Below are 18,004 nucleotides of genomic sequence, written 5' to 3' on the forward strand. Positions count from 1 at the left end.
AAACTTTGGACTGTCATAATATAATCCCTTTCTGGGACACCTGGGTAGCTCAGTTGGTTAAGCCTCTGCCTTCAGCTCGGGTCATGATCAGGATCAAGATCAAGTTCTGTGTCAGGCTCCCTGCTCAGCAAGGAGACTACTTCTCCCTCTCCCCGCAACCCCCTCCACTTTGCTTGTACTCTCTCTTGCTATCTCTCTCTCAAATATATACATAAAATCTTTAAAAAAAAATAAATAAAATCTCTGGGGCACCTGGGTGGCTCAGTGGGTTAAGCCTCTGCCTTCAGCTCAGGTCATGATCTCAGGGTCCTGGATCAAGTCCTACATCGGGCTCTCTGCTCCACGGGGAGCCTGCTTCCTCCTCTCTCTCTCTCCCTCTGCTTGCCTCTCTGCCCACTTGTGATGTCTCTCTGTCAAATAAATAAAATCTTAAAAAAAAAAAAAAAAAGGAAAAAAAATAAATAAAATCTCTTTCCACAAGCAAGTTTTTTAAGTGATTCTCAAAGAGCTATCCTTTGCAAATGCTTTTAGAATTGCTATATTCTCCCTAAATAAGAAAGTAACACTACTAAATCCTTTAATTTCTAACTCTTCACAAGGAAAGGAAAACAAAACTTGGTCATCTTGAAATAAAGAAGGTTGCTATTATTATATTAGCCTTACTTTTGTACATTCTATTTTTCAGATTTCTGAATTACTATGTCCCTGAATGTCTTCTATTAGATGCCTATCTTATGGATAGAGGACCTGAGCCTCAGAGGTGGAGATCTAACCACAAAAATATATAGCAAAAATCAGATCCAGGGGAACCTGGGTGGCTCAGTGGGTTGAGCCTCCACCTTCAGCTCAAGGTCATGATCTCACAGTCCTAGGATGGAGCCCCACATTGGGCTCTCTGCTCAGCAGGGAGCCTGCTTCCCCCTCTCTCTCTGCCTGCCTCTCTGCGTACTTGTGATCTGTCAAATAAATAAATAAAGTCTTTGAAAAAAAAAAAAAATCAGATCCAGAACTCACAACTCTGACTCCCCTACTAAGTTCAAATTCTTGGTAGAGAATGTTTAAATTCCCAAAAAGACAGTCTTAACCTAGTTCATCTAGGTAGTTCATCTTTACCTATCATTATGTTAACATATCATACCAACTTTCACCTAAGGGCTGCTCCACTTTAAAAATATTTACCTTGCAATAAAGAGCTTTAGCTCTAAAGAAAATCACTTAATGGCATTCATAGTCATTCCATCAAACCTGACATTTATTTTTTTGTAAGAGTGTCCAGGGCTTTTTAGTTCCAGACAAGTTATTTGTCCCAAAGGCACACTTTCTGGCAAACTATGAATTCCCTATGAATTTCCTACATTCCCTATTTTCAAATAGTTGTAAGCCTGTCAGCTGGGACACTGAATTAAACCAAACCACTGTGTATTTGCCTTATGTTTTCCTACTTAATGATTTAAGGCTTTAACTTTCCAAGTTATATTCTCCAACTTGCTCATACAGCAATCAATTTGCTAAATACACAGATTTACTAGCCCTAGTGGACAGTATTACACATTATTGCTAAAGATATTTCTCCCTTATCCCAAATTCCTATATCCAACCCATTAGCAAATGCTACAGATTTTACCTCCAAAATACCTCTCAAATTCTTTTCTTTTCCTTTTCTCTATCACTTCTTAGGCCAGGTTATCGGTATCTCTAACCAAGAAGATAATCCCCTAATGGGTTTTGATAATCCCCTAATGGGTCTCCTTGTTTCTATTCTCAAACCTGCAGTCTATACAAAGTGTTCTTTCAAACAGAAAAATCATACCAATTATCCCCGCTAAAATACCTCCAGTATATTTTATTCCTTGTGCAAAAGAAAACCAAAATCTTTTCCATAGTCTCCACATGGCCCTTCATGATTTGGTCCTTATCAACCTCTGCAATTTAACTCATAAAGCTCCCTAACCTGTTCAGTTATTCTTCTGATCCTTGTCTATACCAATCCTGAGAGTCATCAAGACCTGAAAAAAGACCTGGTCCCTAAAGTCACCTTTTCCAAAAACACTTACACGACCATCCTTACCTAACACAACATTACCCCACCCTCCATACCAGTCACTGATAGCACTTTACACTGTTTAATTTCCTTCATAGCACTTACCACTCTCTGAAATCATTTTATTTATTTGACAGAGAGTGAGAGAGCACAAGCAGGGGGAATAGTAGAGGGAGAGGGAGAAACAGGCTCCCCACAAAGCAAGGAGCCCAGTGTGGGGCTCAATCCCAGGACCTCTGAGCTGAAGGCAGATGCTTAACCATTTAAGCCACCCAGGAGCCCCAGAAATCATATTTTTACTTGTTTCCTTTTTTTTTTTTTTTTAAAGATTTTATTTATTTATTTGACAGACAGATTACAAGTAGGCAGAGAGGCAGACAGAGAGAGAGGGGGAAGCAGGCTCCTCGCTGAGCAGAGAGCCCGATGTGGGGCTCGATCCCAGGACCCTGAGATCATGACCTGAGCCGAAGGCAAAGGCTTAACCCTCTGAGCCACCCAGGCGCTCCTACTTGTTTCCTTTTTTATTATCTATCTTCCCCCACTACACCATCAGTTCCAAAAATGCAAACCTTATCTGTCCTGTTCACCACACATTATCTCTAACAGTGCCTGTCATGTAGTACATCCTCAAATTTTACCTGATGATTAAATGAAGCTTCCATTAGAAATTCCTTGGTACTGGGTCACCTGAGTGGCTGAGTAGGTTAAGTATCTGCCTTCAGCTCAGGCCATGATCTTGGGATCCTAGGATTGAGCCCCGCTTCTGGCTCCCCACTCAGTGGAAATTTGCTTCTCCCTCTCCCTCTGTCCCCAACCCCCCCAACATGTGCACATACCCACTCAAATTAATTTTTTAAATCTTAGAAAGAAAGAAATCAATCGATCAATTGATCAATCAATCCTGGGGCACCTGAGTGGCTCAGTGAGCTAAAGCCTCTGCCTTCGGATCAGGTCATGATCTTGGGGTCCTGGGATCGAGCCCCACGTCGGGCTTTCTGCTCGGGAGGGAGCCTGCTTCCCCCTTTCTCTCTGCCTGCTTCTCTGCCTACTTGTGATCTCTGTCAAATAAATAAAATAAAATCTTGAGAAAAAAAGAAAGAAAGAAAGAAATTCTTTGGTGTCATGGACTGAACTCTGTCTCCCAAAATTCATGTTAAAGCCCTAACTCCAAGTACTTTAGAATGTTGAGTACTGGGGCGCCTGGGTGGCTCAGTGGGTTAAAGCCTCTGCATTCGGCTCAGGTCATGATCCCAGGGTCCTGGGATCAAGCCCCACGTCTGGCGCTCTGCTCAACAGGGAGCCTGCTTTCCCCTCTCTCTCTCTCTACTTGCCTCTCTGCTTACTTGTGATCTCTGTCTGTCAAATAAATAAATAAAATCTTTAAAAAAAAAAAAAAAAAGAATGTTGAGTACTAAATTTGATGACAGGGCTATTAATGAGGTAAATTCATAATGGCAGGGCCCTTATCAAATATGACTAGTATTCTTATAAAAAGAGGAAGACACCAGAGATGCACATGCATAGAAAAAAGGCCATGTGAGGACACAGCAATAAACAAACGGTCTACAAGCCAAGAAGAGAGACCTCAGGAGAAACCAAAACTGCCAACACCTTGGTGTTGGGCCTCTAGCCTCCACAATTATGGGAAAATAAATTTCTGTTGTTTAAGCCACCCGGTCTGTGGTATTTATGGAAGCCCTAGCAAATGAATACACCTGCCTTTCAACAGTAGCACATTTCTTCAGAAATAAATGAAAATAAATTACATATCAATGTTTATCTCTAGTAGTAGACATCATAAAGGCCCTTTAGATAGTCATTGACCATTTAATTTTTAACCACTTAATAAGCAATCTGGGGAAACAGCTTCAAGAGCATACAAGAACTAGTCAGTGTTCAGGACCCTCAGGCAGGATCAACAAACTTTTTCTGTAAAAGTTCTGATAGTAAACATTTTAGACTTTGCAGGCCATAAAAGGCATCTGGTACAGCTACTTAACTCTGACACTATGGTGCAAAATTGCCCTTAGACAATATGTAAGTGAATGGGTATGGCTGTATACGAATTAAGTTTTATTCGTGGACACTGAAATGTTCATGTCATATCATTTACATTCATATGTCACAAAATAACTTTTCAAAACTATTCAAAAATGTAAAAACCATTCTTAGCTCATGAGCCTGCAGGCTACATTTCACAACCCTACCCTAAAACAGAAAATTTATCATATCCATTTTACAGATGAAGAAATCTCCAGGGGTTTCCCCTACAGAGCAATGATTAATATAGCATCCCAATGCTTAGACTGCAAATATGTTCATCTATCTCCATCTACAAAACTATGCAAATAGCAGAATAAAAAGGTGTCACAATTTGGGTTTATTCTATCCTGAAGAACTCTTTCTTTACCAAACCTAAAAAAATCACTATTCTTCCTTAAGTTATATTTCTCCTCACACCATGAAGGAAACTGAAAAAAAAAAAAAAAAAAATTATATAAATTGACAGATCAAATGACATATCCCCCTATTAACCCAAGAGTGGCCAGAAGGCACCAGAAACAAGATACAGAAAAACATAACACCATTAGATTTTAGTTTAATAAAGATTTTCTAAAATGGAACAAGTGACCCAAAACAAAATTTTTAAAACCATCCAAGGTCACAATTCTGTAACTGTTTCCAGATGCCCTCTTTCTCTGCATTAAACAATGACCACAACATGGTAACCTTTGTTTTTTAACTCTTTAAAAAAAAAATTTTTTTTTTGCCTCTTCTCAAGCTTAGGTAAATGGAAAATACAAAAGGCATTGAGAGGAATCCTTGTCAGTAAGAAAATGGCTATCAGAATATCAGAAAACAGTGGCTTAAATTACCTTTTGAAAAAGTTAAACAGAAGGGTATGTATTCAAAAGAAAATTTTCAATCTAGAGATAAGAATTAAGTTTGGCAACCAAGTCAGACCTGAAACTTATGCCTAAAAATTCCTCTCTTTTTAAAATGTAGGGTAAGTAGGGGCACCTGGGTGGCTCAGTCGGTTAAGTGTCCAACTCTCGATATCAGCTCAAGTCATGATCTCAGGGTATGGGATCAAGCCCCTCATCAGGCTCCATGCCCAGTGTGGAGTCTGCTTGGGATTCTGTCTCCCTCTGCCTTGCTCAATCAATCATTCTAAAAAGAGGTTAAGTAAATGATGGTGGTAAAGTAGAATAATGTCTCCCACCACCAAAGATGTCTACACTTAATCCCTGGAACCTGTAACTATGTTATGAAACATGTCAAAAGAGAATTAAGGTTGTACATGGAATTAAGTACTTGACGTTTAAGAGTATAAAGGAGCCCTGAGACCAAAAAAGTTTGCTAACACCTGAGCTAAATAAAAGCCTTCAGCAGACAAGAAATGAACTGAGATAGTGGAGTGTGATTTTGATTCTTTAAATTTTCATCAAGTCTTTCACCATGTCAAGACAATCTTATATTTTTATATTTGTAATTTTTAAAACCATTTAATTAAGCTCAAGTTAAAACAAGGTAATGTCTCACCCCTACTTAAGATCTTAAAATGACTGCTCACAGCTTGCAGAATAAAGTAAAAACTCCTCAGTGCAGCACAAAAAGCATCCAATCTTCTCCTTACCAGAAAGCCACTTCAGGTACACTAAATTCTAGACTACCCAATGTACTCAGCTCCCTCTCGTCTCTCCAGGTGTCTTCTATGTTGCACGCGGTCTGGAACCACCTCCACTTTCATTTTACTAACTTTCTCCTTTTTCAGAACTCCAGTCAGGTATCCATCCCCATCTCCTCCAGGAAGCATCCTAAGATAGGGTAATTACCTCTGTGTGTTATCATGGTTTCATCTGCAGCAACCCACTGTTTCCTTACTTACCTACTGTTCCCACTAGAGTATGAGCAGAAGTATAAGAACAGAGAGCAGCACTTTAATCACCTTTTAAATTCACAGCCAAGTTACACTTCCTGACACAAAATAAATTTTCAAATGTCTTCTGAAGGAATTCATATTCTCTAACTTAGGATTTTCCTTTCAACTCTGGGGCACCTGGGTGACTCAGTTAAGTGTCTGCCTTTGGCTCAAGTCATGATTCCAGGGTCCTGGGATGAAGCCCTACAACTGGGCTGGCTCTCTGCTCAGCGGGGAGCATGCTTCTCCCTCTGTCCCTCTCCCTGAGCTTGTACACTCTTTCATTCTCTCTCTAGAATAAATCTTTAAAATTTTTTTCCTTTTCAACTCTATTACTGCCCCCCAAAGCCTATATGTAAGTCATCCCCCTAAAAAGAATTTTTATGGCAATATAAAATTAAAAAAGAAATCTTGCACTGAAGAGAATATCTCACTCAAAAACTGTTTTTTTTGTTTTGTTTTGTTTTTGTTTTTGTTTTTTATTTGACAGACAGAGATCACAAGTAGGCAGAGAGGCAGGCAGAGAGAGAAAGGAGGAAGCAGGCTGCCTGCCAAGCAGAGAGCCCGATGCGGGGCTCGATCCCAGAACCCTGGGATCATGACCAGAGCCGAAGGCAGAGGCTTTAACCCACTGAGCCACCCAGGCGCCCCCAAAAGCTGTTTTTTTTTAAGTGACCTGCCCCCAAATATACTTAACAAAGATGGACTTTTTGTTGTTATTAATTAATGCAACTATTAATTTCCATTTTAAGAAAAGTATTCCTTTGCTTTTCAAAAGAATATGAATACAGAAATTTAGTCCCAGATCAAAATAGAGAAAAATATTCACGAAAATGGCTTCATCATTCAACCAGAAGAAAATCTCTTAACTGTACCCACTCCATTAATAAACATGCCTATGAAGCTGCCAGATAGTTTTGAGTAGCAGAGTTCACTGACCCCCAAAAGGTCATCACCTGGGGAGAAAGGAGGGATCAGCATAACTACCAACCTTAGATAAGATGATTTCTCCAGGCTGGAGAATTCACGTATTTACTTATTTAGTATTTTATTCTTTTAGGCTCTGGAATTCTCCCATACACTCTTTACAAAATAAAAAGGAACAAAAATACAAATTCCCAGGGTACCCGGGTGGCTCAGTCATTAAGTGTCTGCCTTCAGCTCAGGCTCAGGTCCTGGGATCAAGCCCACATCAGGCTCCCTACTCAGCAGGAAGCCTGCCTTCCCTCTCCCACTCCCCCTGCTCGTGTTCCTGCTCTCGCTATCTATTACTGTCAAATAAATAAATAAAATCTTAAAAAAAAAAAAATATATATATATATATATATATATATATATATATATATACACATACATACATATATATATGAACTCCCTGGGGAGGGAAAAAGGAGTTGTTTTGGTTTTCTCTAAAACAAGAAATGACAGAATTAGACCTTTTTTTGGCCCAACATGGAAAATTAAATTCAATTTATAAATAAAACAGAAAATAAAACTTACTAAGGTGTGACCATAAGGGAATAACACATTAAAATCAAGTATTGATAATATCCTAATATTTACTTCCACCCTTGAATAGAAAAAATAATCAAAGAAAGTGAATCTGACATATGGCAACTCTAAGAAGACACTGACCAAATCCTCAATTCCAAGTAAGACTACAGAAAGAGGGGGCGCCTGAGTGGCTCAGTGGGTTAAGCCACTGCCTTCGGCTCGGGTCATGATCCCAGGTCCTGGGTTCGAGCCCCGCATGGGGCTTTCTGCTCAGCAGGGAGCCTGCTTCCTCCTCTCTCTCTGCCTGACTCTCTGCCTATTTGTGATTTCTCTCTGTCAAATAAATAAATAAAATCTTTAAAAAAAAAAAAAAAGACTACAGAAAGAGTAGGGGTAATGCTGTCAGTAAAAAGTCAGTTTGTAGGGGCACCTGGGTGGCTCGGTCAATTAAAGCATTTGACTCTTGATTTTGGCTCAGGTCATGATCTTGTGGAGCATACTTAAGATTCTCTCTCCCTCTCCCTTCTACCCCACCCCCCTGCATCCCCCCAACCCCAGGTACATGTGCTCCCAAATGAATAAGTCTAGGATGCCTGGGTGGCTCAGTTGTTAAGCATCTGAGTCCTACACTGGACTCCTTGCTCAGTGAGGAGCGTGGTTCTCCTGTCTGCTGCTTCACCAGCTTGTGCTGGCTTGCGCTCACACACGCTCTCTCTCTCTGGCAAATAAATAAATAATAACATCTTTAAAGAAAGAAGGAAGGAAGGTCAGTTTGTATAACAAACTGTGTTTCTTCCATTACAGGAAGACTAATAAACAACTCACTGGTGTAGTCCTTTTTCAGCGTTTCTTTAACAACCCATCTTTCTATATGGTAAACTTGGAAATTATAAATAACACCATGAAGACAACTTCATACCAACTCTAGGAGGAACTGACTGGTTTTGAAACACAATTCAGCAGAAAACCGAAAGCCTGATAACAAACACATATTTTCTACATGACAAATTAATAACACTCTTTAAAAAAAAATAAAAAAATAAAACCCTGAATTATGAAAAGAACTATAAAAAGTGTGCTGAGGGGCACCTGGGTGGCTCAGTGGGTTAAAGCCTCTTCCTTCAGCTCAGGTCATGATCTCAGGGTCCTGGGATCGAGCCCCACATTGGGCTCTCTCCTCAGCAGGGAGCCTGCTTCCCTTCCTCTCTCTCTGCCTGCCTCTCTGCCTACTTGTGATCTCTGTCAAATAAATAAATAAAATCTTTTTTAAAAAAGTGTGCTGAAAGAAAAAGTATTTAGATACTGAATATCTAACAAAAGGAGACCACAATTTCAAACAGAAATAAATACATGTTATTTAATATAAACACATGCTGTCAAGTACCCATTCTCTGATTTATTCTTCAAAACAACTGCAAGGATTCAATACTTCTCTTCTACAGCTGAGGAGTCTAAGGCTCAAACAAGCTGAGCAGGTAACTCTAAGCCTCGAAGCTGGTAAGTAGAACAGAATTCAAACTCAGGTCCTCCACACTTTCTCCATTCAGCCATGATGCCCTAAGTAGAAATGAAAACAGGCCAAAAATATGCACAGTAACGCTGACCAAATTTTTTGTACCAAAAATAAGGGTACATGGTTTAGCTAGAAATGTATTTTCCTACCTTTAAATTTCTGTATTTGAAATATACCTTCAAAAAGTCCAATTTTATGACCTACAAAAAAAAAAAAAAATTGATCCAGTAATTCTACTGGTAGTTAACTTGCAAAAAAAGAAGTTACTGCAGGTCTCAAGAGTTTAATTATTACCCTTAGGGCTATATCCAAGAGCACGCTGTCTCAAGGAAAGCATGTTTCCCTGCCTATAAAAGGAAGTATATGTGAAAGAATCTTATTTAACTAGACTAAATGCACACTCAGACTATATCATAAGAGGAAATTAAGCATGTATCAAAACTATATCTAAGGCCTTCAATAAACTATTACATAAAGTTCTGAAATAATCAAGAACAGAAGATCCAGATGACATACATTAATTCCTTGTGTTTTCAAAAGAACCCAGTATGACCACTTTCTTAAGTGAAACCACTGAGAAGCTTAAAAACAAAAAAGTTAGACCTCAGAATTATACATATAACCAGTGTTACTGTTTTCTGGATAGCAATATAAACTATAGTAAATCTCCAGTGTACACAGAACAGGATCTGGATCTGCAGTCCTAGTACATAAAGAACTACCTAAAAAAATGGCCTTGACTTCTTGACCTACTAACCCTATTCTTTGGAATTTCTCCTTGAAATATATACTAAAGCAATATAAAAAGGGGAAATCTATATGCACAAAAGCATTTTATTTTAGGGAGAAAAAATTAAAAAGCAATTAACCAATAACAAAAGAATGGGAAGCCACATCCACTTTTTTCATTAGAATATTAAGTACATTTAGAAAATGGACAAATATGGTCTGTTTACGGTATCTTAAAATTAAAGAGCAAGACAAAATGTGTATTACAATTAAATAAAAACAAGCTTTACAGATATATAAAAATGTGTGTGCCTAGGTATAAAAGTTAAAAAGGCAATTTACCTAAATGAATTGAAAACTTAGGTCCACACAAAAAGTTGCACAAAGGTTTATAGAAGCTTCATTCATGATTACTAGAAGTTGGAAGCAAGATATTCTTCCATAGGTGAATGGATGAACTGTGATACATCAACACAACAAAATATTACACAGTAATAAAAAGAAACAAGCTATCAAACCATGAAAAGAAATTTATATAAAGGAAACTTACACAAATACTGCTAATGGAAAAATGCCAATCTGAAAGGCTACACATTGTATGATTTCAACTATAAGACATTCTAGAAAAGAGAAAATTAGGGAGACAGTAAGAAGATCAGTGATTAACAGGTGTTCAGGGGAGAGAGAGAGATGAATAGGTGGAGCACAGGGTATTTTTAGGGCAGTTAAACTATTCGGTATGATACTGCAATGGTGGATACATACACATTTTCACAACCCAAAGAATAAACCCTATTGTAAACTATGGAATTTATAGTTAATATATCAATATTGGCACATCAACCATAACAAATATACTACACTAATGAATGATAACAATACTAGAGAAAACTGGAGGGAATAAGAGCGGGTATATGGGAACTCTCTCTACTTTCCACTCAGTTTTTCTAACAATTTAAAATTGCTCAAAGTAAGAAAAAAAAAACAAAAACAAAATAACAATATTGGGGCATCTAGGTGGCTTAGTTGGTTAAGTGTCTGCCTTCAGCTCAGGTCATGATCCCAAGGTCTTGGGATGGAGCCCAACATTGGGCTTCCTGCTAATCAGCGAGCCTGCTTCTCCCTCTCCCTCTGCCTGCCACTCTGCCTACGTGTGCTCTTTGTCAAATAAATAAATCTTTAAAAAACAAAAAGTATTAGTTTTTTTAAAAAAGAAACTTTCACAAAACAAGAGATAAAGACTTCCCCAAACAAAAGCTGAGGGAGTTACTCACTACCACACCTGCCTTTCAAGAATTGTTAAAGAGAATTCTTCCAATTGAAATGAAAGGATACTAATTAATAACATGGAAACATATAAAACTGTAACACTCATCGACAAAGGCAAGTATATACTCAAATACAGACTAATATTGTACTGATGGTGTGCATATCACTTTCAACTCTAATATAAAAGTTAAAAAACAAAACTATTAAAAGTAAGTATAGGGGCGCCTGGGTGGCTCAGTGGGTTAAGCCGCTGCCTTCAGCTCAGGTCATGATCTCAGAGTCCTGGGATGGAGTCCCGCATCGGGCTCCCTGCTGAGCAGAGAGCTTCCTCCTGTCTCTCTGCCTGCCTCTCTGCCTGCTTGTGATCTCTCTCTGTCAAATAAATAAATAAAATCTTTAAAAAAAAAAAAAAAAAGTAAGTATAGCTACAAGTACATGGGTGGCTCAGGGGGTTGGGTGTCTGCCTTCAACCCAGGCCATGATTTCAGGGTTCTGGGATCCAGCTCTGCATCAGGCTCCCTACTCCGGGGGGCAGTCTACTTCTCACTCTCTCTACACCTCCCCGCCTCTTGTGCGCATGCTCTCTCAAATGGATAAATAAAATCTTTAAAAATTTTTAAAAATTAAAAATATCTATAGCTACAATATTTTGCTAATGACTACCCAATATAAAAATATGTAAATTGTGACATCAATAATATAAAAGATGGGATGGGCAAGTGTTGAATATGTTGTTATCAGCTTAAAATAAGCTGTTTTGCTTTTCTGTAAGCCTCATACAACCAAAAAGAAGACAGCTCTAGTAGATACTTAAAAGATAAAAAGAGGGGCGCCTGGGTGGCTCAGTGGGTTGAGCCGCTGCCTTCGGCTCAGGTCATGATCCCAGTGTCCTGGGATCGAGCAACGCATAGGGCTCTCTGCTCAGCGGGGGGCCTGCTTCCTCCTCTCTCTCTGCCTGCCTCTCTGCCTACTTGTGATCTCTGTCAAATGAATAAATGAAATCTTTAAAAAAAAAAAAAAAGATTTTATTTTGAAAGAGTACCTAAGCAGGGCGAGGGGCAAAGGCAGATAGAGAATTTCAAGTGGACTCCATGTTGATTATAAAACCCACTTTGGGGCTCAATCTCACAACCCTTAGATCATGACCTGAGCAGAAATCAAGAGTCAGATGCTTAAACGATTCAGGCACCCAGGTATCCCAACTTACTAGAATTTAAATACAAACCTGAAATTTTGAAAAAAAAAAAAAAGGAAAGAAAGAGCAGAAGTAGCTGTACTTATTATACCAGACAAAAAGACTTTTAGTTAAAAACCATGAAAAAAGATAGACATTATATAATAATAAAGGGGTCAACCCAACTCGGCGGGAAGCCTGCTTCCTCCTCTCTCTCTCTCTCTGCCTGCCTCTCTGCCTGCTTGTGATCTCTGTCAAATAAATAAATAAAATCTTTAAAAAAAAAAAAAGCCATCCAAATCCGAAAAGAAATAAAATATTTTTGTAAATGACAAGATCTTGTGTAGAAAAAACAGCAAAGGGGTGCCTAAGTGGCTTAGTCAGTCAAGCCTTCAGCTTAGATCACAATCCAGGGGTCCTGGGATGGAGCCCCATGTCAGGCTCCCTGCTCAGCTGGAAGTCTGCTTCTCCCTCTCCCTCAGCCCCTCCCCCTGCTGGTACTCTCTCTCTCTCTAGCCCAAATAGACAAAATCTTTAAAAAAAAAAAAAAAAAAAAAATTAAGGCTCCACCAAAAACTGTCAGAATAAACAAATTCAGTAAATTTGCAGGATACAAAACCAATATGCAAAAAAAAAATCAATTAATTGCACTAAAGCATCAAAAAATATATTAAGAAAACAGCCTCATTTACAATAGCTTTAAAAAAGATGAAATACTTAGGAATAAATTTAACTGAGGAGGTGAAAGATCTATACACTGAAAACTCTTATGATATTGATGGAAGAAATTGAAAAGACACAAATAAATGGCAAGTTAGTCCATGCTCATGGACTGGAAGAATTAACACTGTTAAATGTGCATAGTACCCAAAGCAATCTACAAATTCAAGGCAATCCTACCAAAATTCCAGTGGCATTTTTCGCAGAAATAGGAAAAAAAAGTCTTAAGATCCATATGGTACCAAAATGAACTCCAAGTAGTCAAACCAATCTTGAGCTAAAAGAACAAAGCTAAAGGTATCACACTTCCTGATTTCAAAATACATTACAAAGCTACAGTAATCAAAACATATGGTATTGGCATAAAAACAGACATAGATTAATGCAACAAAATAGAGCCCAGAAATAAACCCAAGCAACTACAGTCAACTGATCTTCAACAACAGTGCCAAAAACACACAATGAGGTAACAATGGTCTCGTCAATAAATGGTGGTGCGAAAACTGGATATCCACATGCAAAAGAATGGAACTTGACCATTATCTCACACCATACACAAAAATCAACTCAAAATAAATTAGACTTAAATGTAAGAAATGAAACTATAAAACAGGAGGGAAAACAGAGGGGAAAGCTTCTTGACATTAGCCTAGGAAATGATTTTTTTCAATAGGACCCCAAAAGGTAATAAAAACAAAAAGATGGTAGGATTACATTAAACTAAAAAGTTTCTACACAGCAAAGAAAACAATCAGCTGAGTGAAGAGACAACCTATGAAAAGAGAGAAAATATTTGCAAACCATACATCTGATAAGGAGCTAATATTCAAAATACACAAATAGCTCAAACAACTCAAAAGCAAAAAAAACAAATAACCCACCTAAAAAATAGGCAAAGGATTTGAGTAGACACATCTCCAGAGAAAACACACAAATGGCCAACAGGTATATGGAAAGGTACTCAACATCACTAGTCATCAGGGAAAAGCAAATCCAAACCAGGAGATATCACCTCACCCCTGTTAGAGCAGCTATTATCAAAAAGACAAAGTTAACATGAGCTGATGAGGATAATCCAGCAATTCCACTTCTGGGGATAGCCAAGAAAATGAAAAGATATCAGGATCTCAAAAAGATGTCTGCACTCCATGTTCATGTGACGCATTACTCCCAATATATGTATGGGTAAAAATGAAGTGTCCATTGACAGATGAATGAATAAAGAAATTAGGATATATAATATTTCATTACACACACACAGCACTGAAAGAAGGAAATCCTGCCATCTGCATTTAGAGACATGGATGAAACGGGAGGATATTATGCTAAGTATAATGAACCAGACACAGACTGACAAATATCACCATGAACTCACTTATATGCAGAATCTAAAAGAGTCAAACTCATAAAAACAAAGTAAAAAGGCAGTTGCCAGGAGCTGGGTAATGAGGGACATGAAGAAACATTAATCAAAGGGTACAAAATCTCAGATACACAGGATGAATAAGTTCTGGAGATTTAATATACAGCATGGTAACTACAGCTAATAATTTTGTATTGCATACTTGCCATCTATTAAGAGGGTAAATCTTAAGTGTTTTTAGGACCAAATAAAAAGGGAGGTGAGAATATGTTATGTGAGGTAATGGATATGTTAATTATTTGACTGTGGTACCCACTTCACTATATATATATATATATGTGCGTATCTATACACACACACGTGTGTGTGTATATATATATCAACCAAATCATCCTTTTCTCCTAAATTATATATAATTTTTTACTTGTCACTTAAACCTCAGTAAAGCTAGAGGGGGCAGGGAAGGAATCTACATAGCAGCACTATTCACAATGGCCAAAAAGCTTAAAGAACAGATGAATGGATAAACAAAACGTGATTTAATCATAATAGAGAATATTCTTCAGCCATAGAAAGAAACAAAATTCTAATACATGCTACAAAATGAAGAACATAAACATTACGCTACATGCTACATATTACATAAACCAGACACAAAAGACAAATACTGTATGATTCCACTTAAATAAGGTTACTAGGATAGGCAAATTCATAGACTGAAACTAAAACAGAGGTAACCAGGAGGTGGGGGAAGGAAGGAGTAAGAAGTTATTGGTTAATTGAAAACATTTTCTTTCTGGAATGATAGAAAAGTTGGGGAAATAGCAGTGATGATTACAATACACTCCTAATGTATTTAATACCAATGAATTGTACACTTAAAAATGGGTAAGATGTAAATTTATAAATACATATTTTTTCACCACAATAAAAATGAAGTACTGATACATTCTACAACATGGATGAATCTGAAAAACATTTGCTAAGTGAAAGACATCAAATAAAAAAGGCTGTACTATTTTATGATTCCATCTATATGAAATATCCAGAATAGGTAAATCCATATGAACAGAAAGCTAGACTACCAGCTGCCAGGGGCTGGACGAGGGGAAAATGGGAATAACTGCTTGATAGGTATGGGAGTTTCCTTTTGGGGTGATAAAAAAAAGTTCTAGAACCGGGCTGTGGTGATAGTTGCACAACACTATGAATGTACTCAATATCATTGAATTGTATACTTTAAAAAGATGAATTTGGGGCACCTGGGTGGTTCATTCGGTTATTTGTCGGCTCTTGATCTCAGCTCAGGTCTCAATCTCAAAGTTATGAGTTCAAGCCCCACTCCATGCCCAGCTGGTTGCTGAGATTACTTTAAATTAAATTTTTAAAAAGTGATTTTTCCACAATTTTTAAAAAGAAACCTAGAGTATTAAAATGTGTAATGCTTTACTCTTAGCTTTATCAACGTATAATTCCTTTCAAATAAATATATATGGTATAATCTAATTTTAATAAGGTAAACATCATTTATTTGTCACAGCAGCCAAAAAAACCTAAAATCTATGGTATCATTTATACTAATAAGAGGACTGATCATTGAAATTTGTTGGGTTTTTTTTTAAGATTTTATTTATTGATTTGACAGAGAGAGAGAGAGAGAGAGAGGGAACACAAACAGGGAGAGTGGGAGAGGCTTCCCATGACCCTGGGATCATGACCTGAGGCCAAGGCAGATGCTTAAGGACTCAGCCACCCAGGCGCCCCTGATCATTGAAATCTGTAAATAATTAGCCACAGTTTTAACTTGCTTCTCCCTCAAACCTTTAATTAAAGTCAAATAAAATCTTTTAAAATTATAATTTACACTCTACCACTCTGTGCTTATCTCCTTGTAGAGGTGCTAATGATCAGCAAACTGACCAGGAAATTTTGTAAAGAAACAAAATGCCAGGAGTTTAGATAATCGAAAACCCAGGTAATCAAATATTGCTATAAACAATATAATGAGGGGTGCCTGGGCGGCTCAGTGGGTTAAAGCCTCTGCCTTAGGCTCAGGTCATGATCTCAGAGACTTGGGATTGAGCCCCGCATCAGGCTCTCTGCTCAGCAGGAAGCCTGCTTCCTCCTCTCTCTCTGCCTGCTTCTCTGCCTACTTGTGATCTGTTTGTCCAATAAATAAATAAAATCTTTAAAAAAAAAAAAAAACAATATAATGAGCTCTTCCAAGTGTTTCTACTAAAACCATATTAACAGTCTTTTCAAAAAATTTGTCTCCTAGGATTCTGAGTAAAATTCACTGCTAAGGGTAAAGACCTACTAAGCATAACTTTTTCTGCCTAAGCTCTGATAAGAATACTTTAATACCTGTAACTACAGTAATTATGATTATGTAAGGATCTAGAGATATATCCAATTATCTCTAGAGATGCCTTAGAATTCTCCCAAACAACTAAATAAATTAGCTTAAACTGTAAGTGAGAATCACAATGCACTTTCAGAAATGGAGACATACTATATAGTGAATAAGGCAGTTACTTAAGCAATATATAATACTTTTTCCTCCACATTTTTTTGTTCATTCCTTTCCAGTGTGCCTTAGCTCTTAGCTAAGGATCCTAGGATAAACAGTACCATTAAACAAGGCTACATTCCTATCGTGTGAGTTCAGCTTTATTCCCTATTCATTCATTCACTCATTTCTTCAAAGTTTACTATATGCCAAGTTTTGTGCTTTTCCCTGCTTTCTTACTACAGTTTTACTACAAGGCAAGAAATAGTTATATGGATGACACTTCCTTCTCTTAAGAAATAAGTAGAGGGGCGCCTGGGTGGCTCAGTGGGTTAAAGCCTCTGCCTTCGGCTCAGGTCATGATCTCAGGGTCCTGGGATCGAGCCCCACATCGGGCTCTCTGCTCTGCGAGGAGCCTGCTTCCCTCTCTCTCTCTCTGCCTACTTGTGATCTCTCTCTGTCAAATAAATAAATAAAATCTTTAAAAAAAAAAAAGAATATATACAAACAAGGACAGATTAGAGAACAAGGGACAGATTCAAGATATAGGAGGTAGAGAAAAAAACATCTGGATGACTGATTAAATAAGGATCAAACAATAGAAAATCAGATGACTCGGGTTTTTTGCTTAGGCTGAGTGTATTTAGAGGATGGCATTCACTGAGATGAAGGGATGATAAAGGCAAAATAATATGGAACAAAAATGAATTTGTTTGGGGGAACCTAGGTAGCTCAGTCTGTTAAGCATGGGCCTTCAGTTCAGGTCATGCTCCCAGGGTTTGGGGATTCAGCCCTGCATCAGGCTCCCTGCTGGGCAGGGTGCCTGCTTCTCCCTCTTCCTCTGCCATTCCCCCTGCTTGTTCTACTTCCCCACAAACTCCCCACCCACAAATAAAGTCTTTTTTTTTTTTTTAAGATTTTATTTATTTGACAGAGACAGACACAGCGAGAGAGGGAACACGAGCAGGAGTGGGAGAGGAAGAAGGAGGCTTCCCACCGAGCAGGGCGTCCGATGCGAGGCTTGATCCCAGGACACTGGGATCATGACCTGAGCTGAAGGCAGACAACCACTGTGCCACGCATCCGCCCCCACAAATAAAGTCTTTAAAAAAATAAATAAGTAAAAAGAATGAATTTGTCTTTAGAAATGAAGTTTGAAGCGACAAATATTCAGTTCACATCAGGAAACACAAATCAAGAGGATAAGCTTGAAAATAGTACTGGATAGTACCAGTATAAAAAATGATACTGAAATAATTACTAGCCTAAC

At 38.1% G+C, this 18,004-nt stretch overlaps 1 protein-coding gene across 7 annotated transcripts in view; it reads right to left on the bottom strand.

Annotated features, from left to right (window-relative positions):
• The window catches only part of ADIPOR2 (adiponectin receptor 2), a 104,615-nt gene that overhangs the window by 64,854 nt on the left and 21,757 nt on the right, over nucleotides 1-18,004 (bottom strand). Inside the window, exon 2 of one of the 7 annotated variants that reach the window (XM_047740445.1) lies at nucleotides 8,887-9,014. The exons of the other annotated variants lie outside the window; for them this stretch is intronic. The gene's annotated coding sequence lies outside the window, so the exon portion shown is untranslated. The remainder of the gene's footprint in view (nucleotides 1-8,886; nucleotides 9,015-18,004) is intronic. 7 annotated transcript variants of the gene reach the window in all.

This window comes from Lutra lutra, chromosome 8 (assembly GCF_902655055.1).
Source record: "Lutra lutra chromosome 8, mLutLut1.2, whole genome shotgun sequence".
Classification (NCBI taxonomy): domain Eukaryota; kingdom Metazoa; phylum Chordata; class Mammalia; order Carnivora; family Mustelidae; genus Lutra; species Lutra lutra.